The 13,653-nt window shown below is 47.1% G+C and overlaps 1 non-coding gene across 1 annotated transcript; it reads left to right on the top strand.

Annotated features, from left to right (window-relative positions):
- The first annotated feature begins 11,123 nt into the window (after positions 1–11,123).
- LOC112809816 (U6 spliceosomal RNA) lies at positions 11,124–11,229 on the top strand. The gene has a single exon (XR_003204660.1). It is a non-coding gene; the product is annotated as a U6 spliceosomal RNA (small nuclear RNA).
- The last annotated feature ends 2,424 nt before the right edge of the window (positions 11,230–13,653 follow it).

Here is a 13,653-nt window from a genome sequence, read left to right as displayed (position 1 = left end):
TAAATAAACCCTAAATGAGGGGCGCCTGGCTGGCTCAGTCAGTGGAGCGTTAGACTCCATCTCTGGGTTGTGAGTTTGAGCCCCATGTTGGGTGTAGAGATTACTTAAAAATAAAATCTTTAAATAAAATAAAATAAACACTGAGTAAGAATTCTCAAAATTAAGATATTAAACTAACCTCTGTGTTTTGTATTGTCCAAATCAAATGCTAACGTTAACTTTTCTGAGGTTTTTCCAAATGGTACTAAAGAATATCTACATGGAATAATTACATACAAAGACAGCCCAAGAATTCTGAAAAGGAAAAATAGTGGATAGGGACATTTCCCCTCCAAATATTAAAGACATGTACAAGAATGTGCATGTAGAATTATTGATAATAGCCAGAAATTAGATAAAGTCCTAGTGCCCATCGGCAGTAGAATGGATAAGTAAATTGTTGTATATTCATAAAATTTATTTCCAACAATAGAGAATGATCTCCTGCTGCACTCAACAATGTGGTTGCATTTGAGAGATAAAATGATGAGAGAAATAAGACAGTCATCAAAGAATACACATACTGTATGATCTACTTATATAGAAAGTTCAAAAATAGACATAATAGGGTGCCTGGGTGGCTCAGTTGGTTAAGTTTGTGCCTTCAGCTCAGGTCACCATCGTAGGGTGCTGGGATCCAGCCCTGCATCAGGTTCCCTGCTCAGCAGGGAACCTGCTTCTCCCTCTCCTTCTGCCTGCTGTTTGCCCTGCTTGTGCTTTTTTTCTCTGTCAAATAAATAAATAAAATCTTTAAAAAAATAGACAAAACAAATCAAGTGTGATCAAAACCAGAAGAGGGGTTACCTTGTGAAAAACAGTGACTGGTAGGGGGCACAAGAGAAGCTCTTGGTATGCTGGGTTACTCATGAATATACACTTATTTATTATTATTATTATTATTATTAAAAATCTTATCAGGTAATCTCTACACCCAATGTGGGACTCAAACTTACAACCTCAAGATCAAGAGTCACATGCTTACCGACTGAGCCAGCCAGATGCCCCGAATATAGACTTTTTAAAAAAAATTCACTATTAGAGGGGCTCCTGGGTGGCTCAGTCATTAAGCATCTGCCTTCAGCTCAGGTCATGGTCTCAGGGTCCTGGGATCGAGCCCCGCATCGGGCTCCCTGCTCCACGGGAAGCCTGCTTCTCCCTCTCCCACTCCCCCTGTTTATGTTCCCTCTCTCGCTGTGTCTCTCTCTGTCGGATAAATAAATAAATCTTTTTAAAAAAAATCCACTATTAGAATATACCAAAAAAATACATCAGTGAAAATGAATGAACTACTGCTGAACCAACAACACGATTAAGTTCACAAAGATAATAGTGAGTGAAAGACATCAGACACAAATGGGTGCACACTTTTGTATGATTCCATGTATACCAAGCAAAAAGACAGCCAGAATCAATCTTTGGTGTTAAATTTCAGAAGAGCGGTTACATCTGGAAAAGTGAGGGCAGGAAGGGATGGGAGGAGGGAGGAGAGGGGTTCTGGTTGTTCATATTTTTCTATTTCTTGCTTTGGGTAGTATTTACACATGTGTGTTCCCTTTGAGATACTTGATCAAACTGTCCTCTGATGTGTGCACTTTCTGTATACGAGATATACTTTATAAGTTTGTCTTTTACAAAGCAGGTGCATTCCCTTTGACCTTGCAATTTCACTTTTATGATTTTTTTCCTAAAGAAACAATAATAAAATCATCCAAAGATGTACAAAGAAATGTATTGGAGCACTGTTTGTAAAAAATAAAAATAAGAAACAATCTAAATGTCTAATGGTGGGGGAATCAGATGAATAATTTAGGAGGCATACACTGAGACACTATCCAACCAAGCGTAGATGACACAGATCTACATTTATTGACCTAGAAAAAGGCTCACTACAAAGGCTCAGATGACAAAAGCAGGTGGATATACTGAGGTTTTCAGACATAACACTAAAATGTTATCGGCAGTAACTTTGGATGGGGGATTGATTATTTGACTGCTTTTATATTTGCCTCAATATATTTTCTACCTTTTCTATAAACCCATATTTTTCTTTTTTAAAATTTATTTATTTATTTATTTATTTACTTACTTACTTATTTACTTACTTATTTAAAGTAAGCTCCATGCCCAGTGTGGAGCCCAACATGGGGCTTGAACTCACAACCCTGAGATCAAGACCTGAACTGAGATCAAGAGTCGGATGCCTGACTGACGGAGCACCCAGGCGCCCCATAAAACCCATATCTTTAAGAAGACATTTAGTCATTTCATTCACATTAATATGGCCCAGCTGTTAGTAAACGGCTGACTTGCCTCCCCTAAGAACTTAGACTCTGGATAGATCCAGAATGGCGTTCCAGGCTCCACCACTTATCAGCCACGCTACCTTGGGGGTGTTGCCTCACTTTAAGAGCTTACTTTTCCAGACCAACAAAAATGAAGGTAATTGTGTTTAGAGGATTTGAAATATTTCATTGTACGTAAAGCATTTATCATTGGCTGATACACCAAAGACACTCCTAAATGTCGCCGCTCTGCTTCTGCTGTGTTCGAGGCTCTTAATTTCAGAATTTGGATTTCAGAAACAACAATCCTTTCAACAGAGGTTCAATTTTCCAGGGAATTAGAAAGTAGTCTATGGTCTCTTTTGTTCTTATGAAGTCGTTTTTTGCCTTGTGTTAGCAGCTTTTGATCAAAACCGTTGACAGTACCTGGACCCTTTTCCTTCAGGATTGCCGGTGAGGGCAGAATATTCTTGTTTAACCCTGTCAGCAGGTGGAGTTGCTACACTTGTGCTCCACGTTTGATAGCTGCAGGGTCACCAGCCCAAAGGACTTGGGAGGAGCTCTGGTGACAGAGCATCCCAGACCTGGGGTCCTTCCCAAATGTCACTCTGTGCCATCATGCCAAAAGGTGCCTTCTCAAACATGACAAGTCCTAGTGCAAACCCCAATGTCTCGCTGATGTTCCAAAGGAGGAAAATGCAATGATCGGAAGCCTGCTGGAACATGAAGCATGCTAGTAAATGAAAACTACACGGCGTGTGAACCAGAAATTCATTGATGCCGTGAAAGTGTAAACATTGTCACGTTTTCGTTAAGATAGGACCTAGAGACAAAGTCGGCTGTGAACACCTTCCTGTGAGGAGATCCCACTGGTAGGGAAAGGGGTCCTCCTAGTTTATCCACTGAAACAGCTACCCCATTTCCTCACCTCTCCAAGCCACAGTCGTTGTAGCTAAGACTTAGACCCCACTTAGTAACACTTCAGTACACTGACTCGTTTATTCCCCATCAGGACTTAGGAGGCAGGTAACTTTCAGGTGAGAACGCTGAGGTCATCAACCCATGAGAAAGGGCAACACAAGCCTTGCTACTCCTCTTCATCATCCAACTCTCTCAGCCACTTTTGTGGTCTAGCTGAAGACCAATCTCCCCCAACCAGGCCTCTTGGGGGTCAGATCGGGGCTACCAGACCTTGACCCACCCCAGAGATGGCTTCCTGCCACCTGTTGAGATTGGTGACGCCGGGTTGTCCGCAGTTGACTAGGGCTGACATTACTGAAACTGCCAGCCAGATTGCCAATCCCAGGGATGTGCCACCCAAGTGCAGTCTCACTCCATTGTCCCACTGAGGCTGCTTCCACCAGCTGGGCAGGAGGGGACCCCGAGAATGCCTCTGATCTAACACTGAGTCTCAGTGTGGGGGCTGCACACTGGAATCACTTGGGGAACTCCCAAGAATCCATTGGCCAGCCACATCATGGACGAATTGCACCAGAATCTCTGGGGGTGGGGACCAGGCGTCAGTATTTTTTAAAACACCCAGGTGAGGGGTGCCTGTGTGGCTCAGTCATTGGGTGTCTGCCTTCGGCTCAGGTCATGATCCCGGGGTCCTGGGATCAAGCCCCGCATTGGGCTCCCTGCTCAGCGGGAAGCCTGCTTCTCCTTCTCCCACTCCCCCTGCTTGTGTTCCCTCTCTCGCGCTCTCTCTCTGTCAAATGAATGAAATAAAACAAACAAAACAAAACAAAACAAAAACACCCAGGTGAGCTCCACTGTCAGCTGTCTCTCACTGGAAAGGGGAAGACGCAACCTCCTTGAAAATGGTCTTGGAATTAAATTAGAAAACCCAATACAGGGGCGCCTGGGGGGCTCAGTCAGTTAGGCATCTGCCTTTGGCTCAGGTCATGATCCCAGGGTCCTGGGATCGAGTTGCGCATCGGGCTCCTTGCCTGCAGTATCCCCTGCTTGTGTGCGCTCTCTCTCTGACAAATGAATAAATAAAATCTTCAAAAAGAAAGAAAGAAAGAAAAAGAAAGAAAGAAAGAAAGAAAGAAAGAAAGAAAGAAAGAAAGAAAGAAAGAAAGAAAGAAAGAAAGAAAGAAAGAAAACCCAATACAGAACTACGTTCTGGCCCTTCCTTCTTTTTAATTTGTTTATTAAAAGTATAAAACTTCTAAGTGGGCTAGATTTCATTTTTCTGTTACAGAGAATAGAAAGATAATCATTCTGTAATAAACATATGGTACACATTATTCCTTCAAACTAGACAGTCCTGAATAGAAGAACCCTCTTGGCTAGATCAGAAAGAAGAGTCACAGAATGATCACTTTTTAACAAATATTTATTGAGTATCGACTCTATGCCAGGTATTGTGCTTGATGCTGGGGAGGACAGACAGGCAGATAGACAGGCAATTACAGTTCAGCAAAATATCTATGATGGAGAGGAATGCTATGAAACCATAGTACAGACAAAGATAAAATCTTGTCAATCAGTCAACTGCAGTAGAGATAGCTCCCAGACCTGAAGGTCAGAGTGTCTAGACAGGGCAGTTTTGCCTGACTTTTGTAGGGATGAGTAGACAGGTTACAGGTGTGGAGGACTTAACAGTGGGATTGTTTTGCAATTAAGGGAAGTCTCAGTCAGTTAACTAACAGGGAATGTTTATCTCTGTATCTACCTAGTTTCTTTTTAATTTTTTTTAATTTTTAAAAAGATTTTGTTTGTTTGAGAAAGATGGAGCAAGGAAGCACAAGCAGGGGGAGCTGCAGAGGGAGAGGGAGATGCAGGGTTCGATCCCAGGACCCTGATATCATGACCTAAGCCAAAGGCAGATGCCTAACTGACTGAGCCACCCAGGCGCCACATTGTCTACCTAGTTTCAAGGAGACAAACAGTTCTAAGCTAATCCCTCATGAGACAAAGAACAGGACATTGACCAAAGGCAAAAGGGTCTATGTCTGGCCTTGTCACTCCTAACGAAGATTTTGTGTATGTGTATATGTGCTTTTCTTCTCTCTCTCTCTAACTGGTAACATTTCAAATATGTGCAAAGGAAGAGAGAATAGTATAATGAATCCTCCAATTTCATTAAGTATCAAAATTTGGCCACTCTTGATCATTTATCCCTCTTTACTTTTTTCAACGTATTTTAAGACAAATCCTAGACGTTGTGTCACTTCACTCCTACATACTGTGATATGCATCTGTTAATTATATTTGACCAATTTTTGAGGTTTAGGAAGAAGAAGCGCCATCTAAGTTGAGATCAGAAGGATGGGTCACAAATACCCTGGTGGAGATGTAGGTGCAGGACCAGAACAAGGAGCTGGGAATGTTCTAGACAGGGAGAAGAGCGTGCACTAAGTACATTTTGAGGACAAAGGGATCCATAAAAGGTTTTGTGAGCCTCGGGTTCTAGAAGGTCTAAGTTGACTAGAGGAGAAAGGAGAAAACGGTGTATCAAGAGATTTTCCCGGCCCACGAGCTCTCTGTAGCTTCTCTCCACTGGGGTCCACTTTCAGTTCTTGCCTGAGGTGGGGAATCTAGAATTTCATGGGTCTCAAAACATCAGACTAAGCAACAAGTGCACAGGGGGCTCAGTTCTCTCACACAGCATACCCCATTCCTGCCCGGGGAGGAAGGTGGGCTCCCGCCTGATCCACCCCCTTCCAGGCTGTTAGATCAGAAATGGGGGCTTGTCTTTCACGGACTTATTCCTCCTGAAACCCACTCAGAGAAGTGGGGAGGGTCCATGTTCTCGAATGGAAGAATGAGGACATTGCACCATACACAGCTGAGTCCACAGGTCAGAGAGATACGAGTCGGCAAACAGAGATTTGGGAACAGTCTGCAGAGATGTGCTTGAGGTGGAAAGTGAGCCTAGGCCAGTAGCCAGAGGGATGCTAATATTTAAGTGCCTAGCAGAGCAGTTACATTATTTCTTGGTATCATTTCCTTAAGCTTCACGATTGCATTGGTTCGTTATTTTTCTTGCACCCAAATGTATTCCTGTGGTAAAAACTACAAAACAGTTATGGCAAAGTCTGTGGCCTTGTCTTTTGGAGATAGTAAACCTAGGAGACCACAGCAGGCTGGGGTACAGCAGGTTCGGGAGGATGGAGGGGATAGATCGGGAGGAGAGAGAAGCAAGCAAGCTGAGTCCCTGGGAATTACAGAATTGAGGGCTGGGGGAGGGAGAGGCACGGGAAACCAGACTCGTCAAAGGGGGAAATAGTTAACAGAAGGCACATGGGGACCCAACACAGAATCCACATTGGACAAAAATCCATTTTCTTTATTAAATATTAACTTAAAACATCATAATGGCCATTTATTAACAGCCATGTGCTTGGTATCTTTTCTCCGTGATTCCACGAATTCTAGGTACACCCCACGGAAGAGGGATTCACAGTCCTGTCTACCAATGAGGAAACGCTGGCTCTGAAAGATCACCCAGTGCCTTGCTGGTGAGAGGCGCTGGAAATGACCTATGTTCTGACTCAGCCACTTGTCTAACTGTAGGACCTGGGGCAAGTCCCTTCATCTTGAACCCCTTAAAGACGCCTGGCAGTTGAGAGACCCCCGGCGTGGAACCACCTGTCTAGAGGGGCTCTAATGCCCCTGCACTCCCGCTCCGCTGTCCAAATCTCAACATCCCTATTTTACAGATGAGGAAACTGAGGCCAGAGACAACGCCAGGTCTAGAATGCAGGGCTCCTGGTTAATAAGAACCTCTCAATGTGACGCTGAAGCTGCTTGCGGACCAGCGCGGACAGTCCCTTCTCTCTGGTGCCACAGAAGGCGAACATTGCCAGAGGAGAAGCCACGGCGAGAACAAAGCTGGAGGCGAGCGCACTCGCGGTCCCGCAGGAGGCTGCCCGCCCGCCTCCCTCGCCGCGCCTCCGTTCCGCGCAGGTGCGGCCAAGCGGGAGCTGGGAGGATCCGGCTTCCGGTTTCCGGGCCCTGCGGACGCAGTCGCCTCTGCCGTGGGGTATCCCGAGTCCTAGAACCGGCCGGGGGACGCCCAGCTTGGTTCCTTCGTCGCAGCCAAGCTGCGGTCGCCACGGAAACCGCCTGTCGCGTCACCGGGGACCACGGCTCCCCCTTCTTCCCACGCAAGGGGGTGGGGAAGAGAGGTTTCGGCCAATGAGATAGCGGGAATCCTGTGACGTAGGCGGTAGCTAGGTGGGCGTTGGCTGGGTGTTGAGCCCCAAGCCTGGAGCCTCAAGCCTGGAGCCGCGGGCTGGGGGTTGGGAAGGTTGGTGCTGGATGAGGAGTAAGGTGCGAGTCTAAGAGTCTCAGCTTCCTCTCCTCCTGGATGTCCCACGGGCACGTCCTCTCGTGTTCTCCCCAGATTCACCTTTCTCCCCGCCCACCCCCCCGCACATGCTTCTCCTCCTGAATTGTTTCCCTGCTGGTGGCCGCTGGGGATGGATCGGGGTGGCGGGGAAGGAGGGGAGACGGGAGAGGAGCATCGTCAGAGAAAGAGAACGCTTCGCTAAGGAATCGGGTCGCTGACTTTTGCTTCTGCCTGGAAAGGTTGAATGGGGTTCAGGCAGCAATGGGAGGTACGGGTGGGGAAGAAGGCTTTTCTTGATTGGGGAGGGTGGAGAAGGGAAATGCCACCCTGGAAACAGAAGTCGGCTGAGCTAACTGAGGTGTACATGGAGGGAAAGGAGGGCCCGGGTTATATGGAGCCTTCTCCACTTCCTTCTGCTGGAGGTGGCGAGCCGACAGTGAAAAATGGGGGTGCGCAAGCCGCAGGGGTCCAAGTGGACATTCCTAGGTGGCAAGTATCTACGCACTGGTATTTGTGGTTGGGGTGAGGAAGGGGGGTTTCTTTGTCAGATTCTTTGAGCCCAGAAGGTTTTGGGGCTGTTCCTTAGAAGGCGACAGAACCTGGCTCAACCCAGCTTGGAGAGGGTCCCTGGAGGGAAGTCCATCCTTCCTCCCTCCCTTTCTCAGTGCCTGTTAAGGGCTAACTGTGAGCCACGCCCTGTTGCAAGGACTGGAGATACAGTAGTGCAGAGACAACCAGCTTCCTCCCCTCAAGGAGATGGCGTTCTAGGGTGCATTCGAGACCGCCTTCTAGATGCTAGACCCCAGACTCTGCCCTGAGAATCATCATTTGTGCTGGATGCAGGGAAGAGATCATGACCAGACATGGCCCTAAAAGAGGGTAACGCTCCCCTTCTTAAAAAAAAATTCAACTTTGTTGAGGTATAATTGGCATATACAATTATAAGATATTTGAAGCGTTGGGACGCCTGGGTGGCTCAGTTGGTTAAGCGTCTGCCTTCGGCTCAGGTCATGATCCCAGGGTCCTGGGATTGACCCCCCGCATCGGGCTCCCCACTTACCAGGGAGCCTGCTTCTCCCTCTGCCTGCCGCTCCCCCCTGCTTGTGCTTGCTCTCGCCCACCCACACACTCTCTCTCTGACAAATAAATAAATAAAATCTTTAAAAAAAAAAGATGTTTGAAGGTACATCGCAGTGATTTGTTATGTATACATTGTGGAAGGATTCCCCCCATCTAGTTAATTAACATATTCATCACCTCACATGTTTATCTTTCTTTCTTCTCCTTCTCCTTTTTATGAGAACATTTACCATCTACTCTCAGCAAATTTCAGTTATACAATACAGTGTTTTCAACTATGGTTACCGTGTTTTACATCAGCTCCTCAGACCTTATTCATCTCATAGCTGAAAGTTTATACCCCTTTACCATCCCTATTTCCCCCACACCTCAGCTTCTGTCAACCACTTTTCAACTCTGTGTTTCTATGAATTTGACTTTTTTTTTTTTTAAGATTTCGCATTTAAGTGTTTTTCACAGTCCGGCGTTTCACTAAGGAATGTATCCTTTCTTGATGGCATCCCAACCATATCCCCAAAACTGCCCTTCCCTCATGCTAAGGACTGAGGCCTCAGGGCCAACTCTCCAGGCCCCTGGGTAGTATCCATTCCCTCTGCCCCAATACGTTCTCTCCCCTTTGGTCTCTGATCAGAGGTTCACCCAGGAGGAATAGGACCTGGGTTCGAGCCACTGTCCTATTCTGAGCTGCGGTCTCAGGAGGGAGTAAGAGGGGTACGGTGTCGAGGTTCGAGGGATTTGGGGGCTGGCCAAGGAAAAACATATGACCATGAGGGGCAGTCACGCACAAGCTTTAACAAAGTTGGGCTTGAACAAGATTACACTCCAGGGGAAGTCCCTCACGGCCTGAGACCATCAGAAGCTTCAAGTGAGCTGAAGGAGCCACCATCCAGGAGAGGGAGGCAAGGGAACCCCCAGGAATGTGGGACTCAAAGAGGGGGCTTACAGGTCTAGCTACTCTTGCTCAGCAGCATGGGGGTGGGGGAGTGCCTGAGTCAAAGGGCAGCTCGCGGTCTTATAACTTATCAGACTCTATCTTATCTCTGGCTTGCAGACATGGGGTGAGCTGTGCCTTGCAAGGTATGCAAAGCAGGCAGGCTCTAAATGGTTAAAAATCTGCTTGTTTGAGCTACTTTTTAAATAAGTGGTTGTGTGAAAATTTGAGTTTTGCCCTGGGGGGGGGGTTTTGAGCTGATGGGTCTCAGCCCACAGTGAAGGAATGAACAGCCTAGGGACTGATACATGGAGGCCATCTTTGGCTCATTTACATAAGACACGGACTGCAGGAGCCTGGAAAGGTCTGCTGATGGCCACATGACCTTGTCTCAGGATCCTCTCACAGAGTAAATGACGGAACCTCATGGTGGGTATTTTCCATCCTCGGAGGACTCCGAAGCCTGCCATTCAAGGTCCTTCAAGATCCGGCCCCTGCTAGCTCCTGTATCAGTCGGTAAGTATTGTAACGACACAATGGGGAGAGAGTCTCTTTAGAACAACTTTCCTCATGTCATTGTCCCACTCAGAAGCCACAGTGGCTCCCTATTGTCCACTTTGTCCCACAGACTGGGTGGCTTCAAACAACAGAACTTTATTGTGTTACAGTTCTAGAAGCCAGAGCTCTGAAATCAAGGTGTCACAGGACCATCTCTCTCTCTGGAGCCTCCAGGAGAGGAACCCTCCTCGCCTCTTCCAGCTTCTGCCGCTGGGGGCTGACATTCCGTGAGTTTCTTGGCTTGTAGAGGAATGTCTGCCCCCCTCACATGCTGTCTTCTCCCTACGTGTCTCCCAGTGTCTGTGTCTCTCTCTCTTCTTAGAAGGCCATGGGTCATGTTGGATTAGGGCCCAACCTTAATGACATCATCTGAACCTGATTATATCTGCAAAGATCTTATTTCCAAATGAGGTCATACTCACAGGTATGGGGATTAGGACTTCAACTGCTTTTTGAGGGACATCGTTCAACCCATAATAACAGGTGCCTAAGCTCCTGTTAAGTGACTGTGATGCAGGAGCATCCGTAGCCCTTTCTCAGGAAACAGCATGTGGGTTCTCTTTGCTTTGTCACTGTCTCTTCCTCCTTGCCGCCCAGAACTTGAACTCTGATGTTGAGGCCATGGGAGACCAAGCAGCAATGCAGAGGAGCCTGGATTCTTCCTAGTGTGGAGCACACCTCCAGCCCTGGACAGCCAACCTGGACTTCTACTTTAAAGAGAAGTAAATTTCAGGGGCGCCTGGGTGGTTCAGTGGGTTAAGGACCTGCCTTTGGCTCAGGTCATGATCCCGGGGTCCCGAGATTGAGCCCCGCATCGGGCTCCCTGCTCAGCGGGGAATCTGCTTCTCCCTCTGCCCCTCACCCTGCTCTTGTGCTCTCTCTCTCTCTCTCTCAAATAAATGAAATCTTTAAAAAAACAAAAGAAAGAATTTTCAGTGCTTGCTTTGATCTACTAAAAACTGGAAATGATATAGAGAAGATTAGCACAGTACCTGAGCCAGAATGGCACGCAAATTCATGAAGTGTTCCATATTTTTATGGATGGATCTAGAGGTGATGCTAAGTGAAATAAGTCAGTCAGAGAAAGACAAATTCCATATGACTTCACTCATATGTGGAATTTAAGAAACAAAACAAATGAGCAAAGGGGAAAGAAAAGAATCCAGAGAGATGAACCAAGAAACAGACTCTTACCTGTAGAGAACAATCTGATGGTTACCAGGGGGAGGAGGTGGGGCATGGGGGAAACAGGTGAATGGGACTAAGGAGGCGCTTGTCAGTGATGAGCACCAGGCGATGTATGGAAATGCTGGATCACTATGTTGTACACCTGAAACTAAAGTAACATTGTATGTTAACTACACGGGAACTTAAATTTGTTTTAAAAAAAGAAAAATTTTGGGGCGCAGGGGTGGCTCAGTCGTTAAGTGTCTGCCTTTGGCTCAGGTCATGGTCCCAGGGTCCTGGGATTGAGCCCCGCATTGGGCTCCCTGCTCAATGGGGAACGGGCTTCTCCCTCTTCCACTCCCCCTGCTTGTGTTCCCTCTCTCGCTGTGTCTCTCTCTGTCAAATAAATAAATAAAATCTTAAAAAAAAAAAAGAAAGAGAAATTTCAAAGTGTATAAATTCTTTATCGTGGAGAGTCTACCCATAGCCTCAGAACTCAGTTCCAACTAAAACACTTTGTGCTGTCCTGGACTTGGGATTTCACCGTGGGGATTGGTTTCCGTCAGCCACGGGGAAGAGCGGACAGGTCCTTTTGCTTTTAGGTTTTCAAAATTACTTGGGTATTCTGTGACCTCCTCCCCTTCTCGGGGGCACTCACCAGTGCCTCATCTCTCTCTGCTCCCCTGACTTTTTTCTCCAGGGCAGGGAAAAAATTACTCCCTTGCATTCACCCAAATCTATGATTTCTGCCATAAACTGTCTGCCCTGAGTCCCTTGGGGCTTTGACTTTTGAAACTCAAAAGCTTTATCTCTCATGCTTTTGTCTCAAAGATGTAATCTGAAAGCCAGAAATCCAGAATGGACATTTTTGTGCGGCTGTTCCCCTCCTTTCTCTGGGGTTGTGAGCCCAGAATGCTACAGCTTATGCCCTCCTAGGGGAAAAGTCACGAAGGCCCAGGAATGACCAGGAGTGAAGACACGCTGGCTAATTTATCAAATATGACCCTGCCCCATGAGCATTCGTCTCTATGCAGTGTCAGAAAATGCCAGTACTGGATGTTGTCTTTAAGAATCTCCCCCAAGGGCGCCTGGGTGGCTGTCGGTTAAGCGGCTGCCTTTGGCTCAGGTCATGATCCCAGGGTCCTGGGATGGAGTCCCACCTGCATCGGGCTCCCTGCTCGGGGGGGGGGGGGGGGGGGGGGGGAGCCTGCTCTTCGCTCTCCCTCTGCTCCTCCCCCCTGCCTGTGCTCTCTCTCACTCTCAAATGAATAAATAAAAAACCTTAAGAAAAAAAAAGAATCTCCCCCAAAGAAGAGTTCTGAGTTCAAATAAGTTTGAGAAACAGAGCTTTTACTACACAAATACGCACGGTGATGTAGACAGAGTGCAGCATATCCTAAATGTATCTTCCTTTCTAGAACCATATACAGCACACCAAAAGCACACCAGAGTTCTATCATCTAAGACACATCTCTATTAGGAGTATACGTGTGTGTTGTCCAGGAGAAAACATAAGCTGGTGGCCTCTGGATCCAAAGTGGGAAGCTGACTTCCTTTTCACTGTACAACTTTTGCTTTTTGGGGTTTATGCTTTCTATGCGTACGTGTTACCCAACGATCTGGAACGGGCGCTAACCCGGGAAATGAGCGGGTGAGCCCTGGCACGGCCAAGGCCACCTGCCCGGGAGAACCCGGGACGGGGGGGCTGGACAAATCGAAAGCATAGCTCCCTGCTGGGTTTGACAACGCTGTTGCCGACCAAACTCAGATAGACCTGTCTCAAGCCAATAACTCAAGAGACAAGGTTTTTGGAAAAGAGAAAGGGAGAGATTTATTTCGGGTGCTGGCAGCTGGGGCAGGTGCAACAAAGCAGGCAGAGAGCCAGTGATCCCTGGTGAGGGTGGTAGGGTTGTGTTCAGCATGTGATCATGGGCAGGGAAGGGGACCTATGGGGGGGGAGTGGTCTTCTAGGCATTCCATTGCTATGGGGGCTTTCCCGACCTGGCAATTGGAATGTTCCGGTATTTGCAAAACATCTTCAACGCCTCAAGAAAGTGCAATGAGAAATAAGAACCATGGGTTTCAGTGAGAGCAGGAATTAAGCCGTCTTGTCTCTTTCTGATTTTAATGGTTGGGGTCTATAGTTGAGCAAGCGGGCTTGCCGACACATGTACTAAAACAGAGACACCAAATTGATGGACGCTTAGATAAGCCCCAAACTGGCAATCGAGTTGACATCACGGTTAACCGAATCCTGCCGGGGATTGAGCTCTGTTCTCTACTGAGGGTCATCA

The sequence above is a fragment of the Callorhinus ursinus genome, unplaced genomic scaffold (assembly GCF_003265705.2).
Source record: "Callorhinus ursinus isolate GAN/ISIS: 27379988/994484 unplaced genomic scaffold, GSC_fseal_2.0 scaffold73, whole genome shotgun sequence".
NCBI lineage: Eukaryota > Metazoa > Chordata > Mammalia > Carnivora > Otariidae > Callorhinus > Callorhinus ursinus.
Note: the sequence above shows the minus strand (reverse complement) of the source record. Positions and strands in the feature narration are given on the sequence as shown.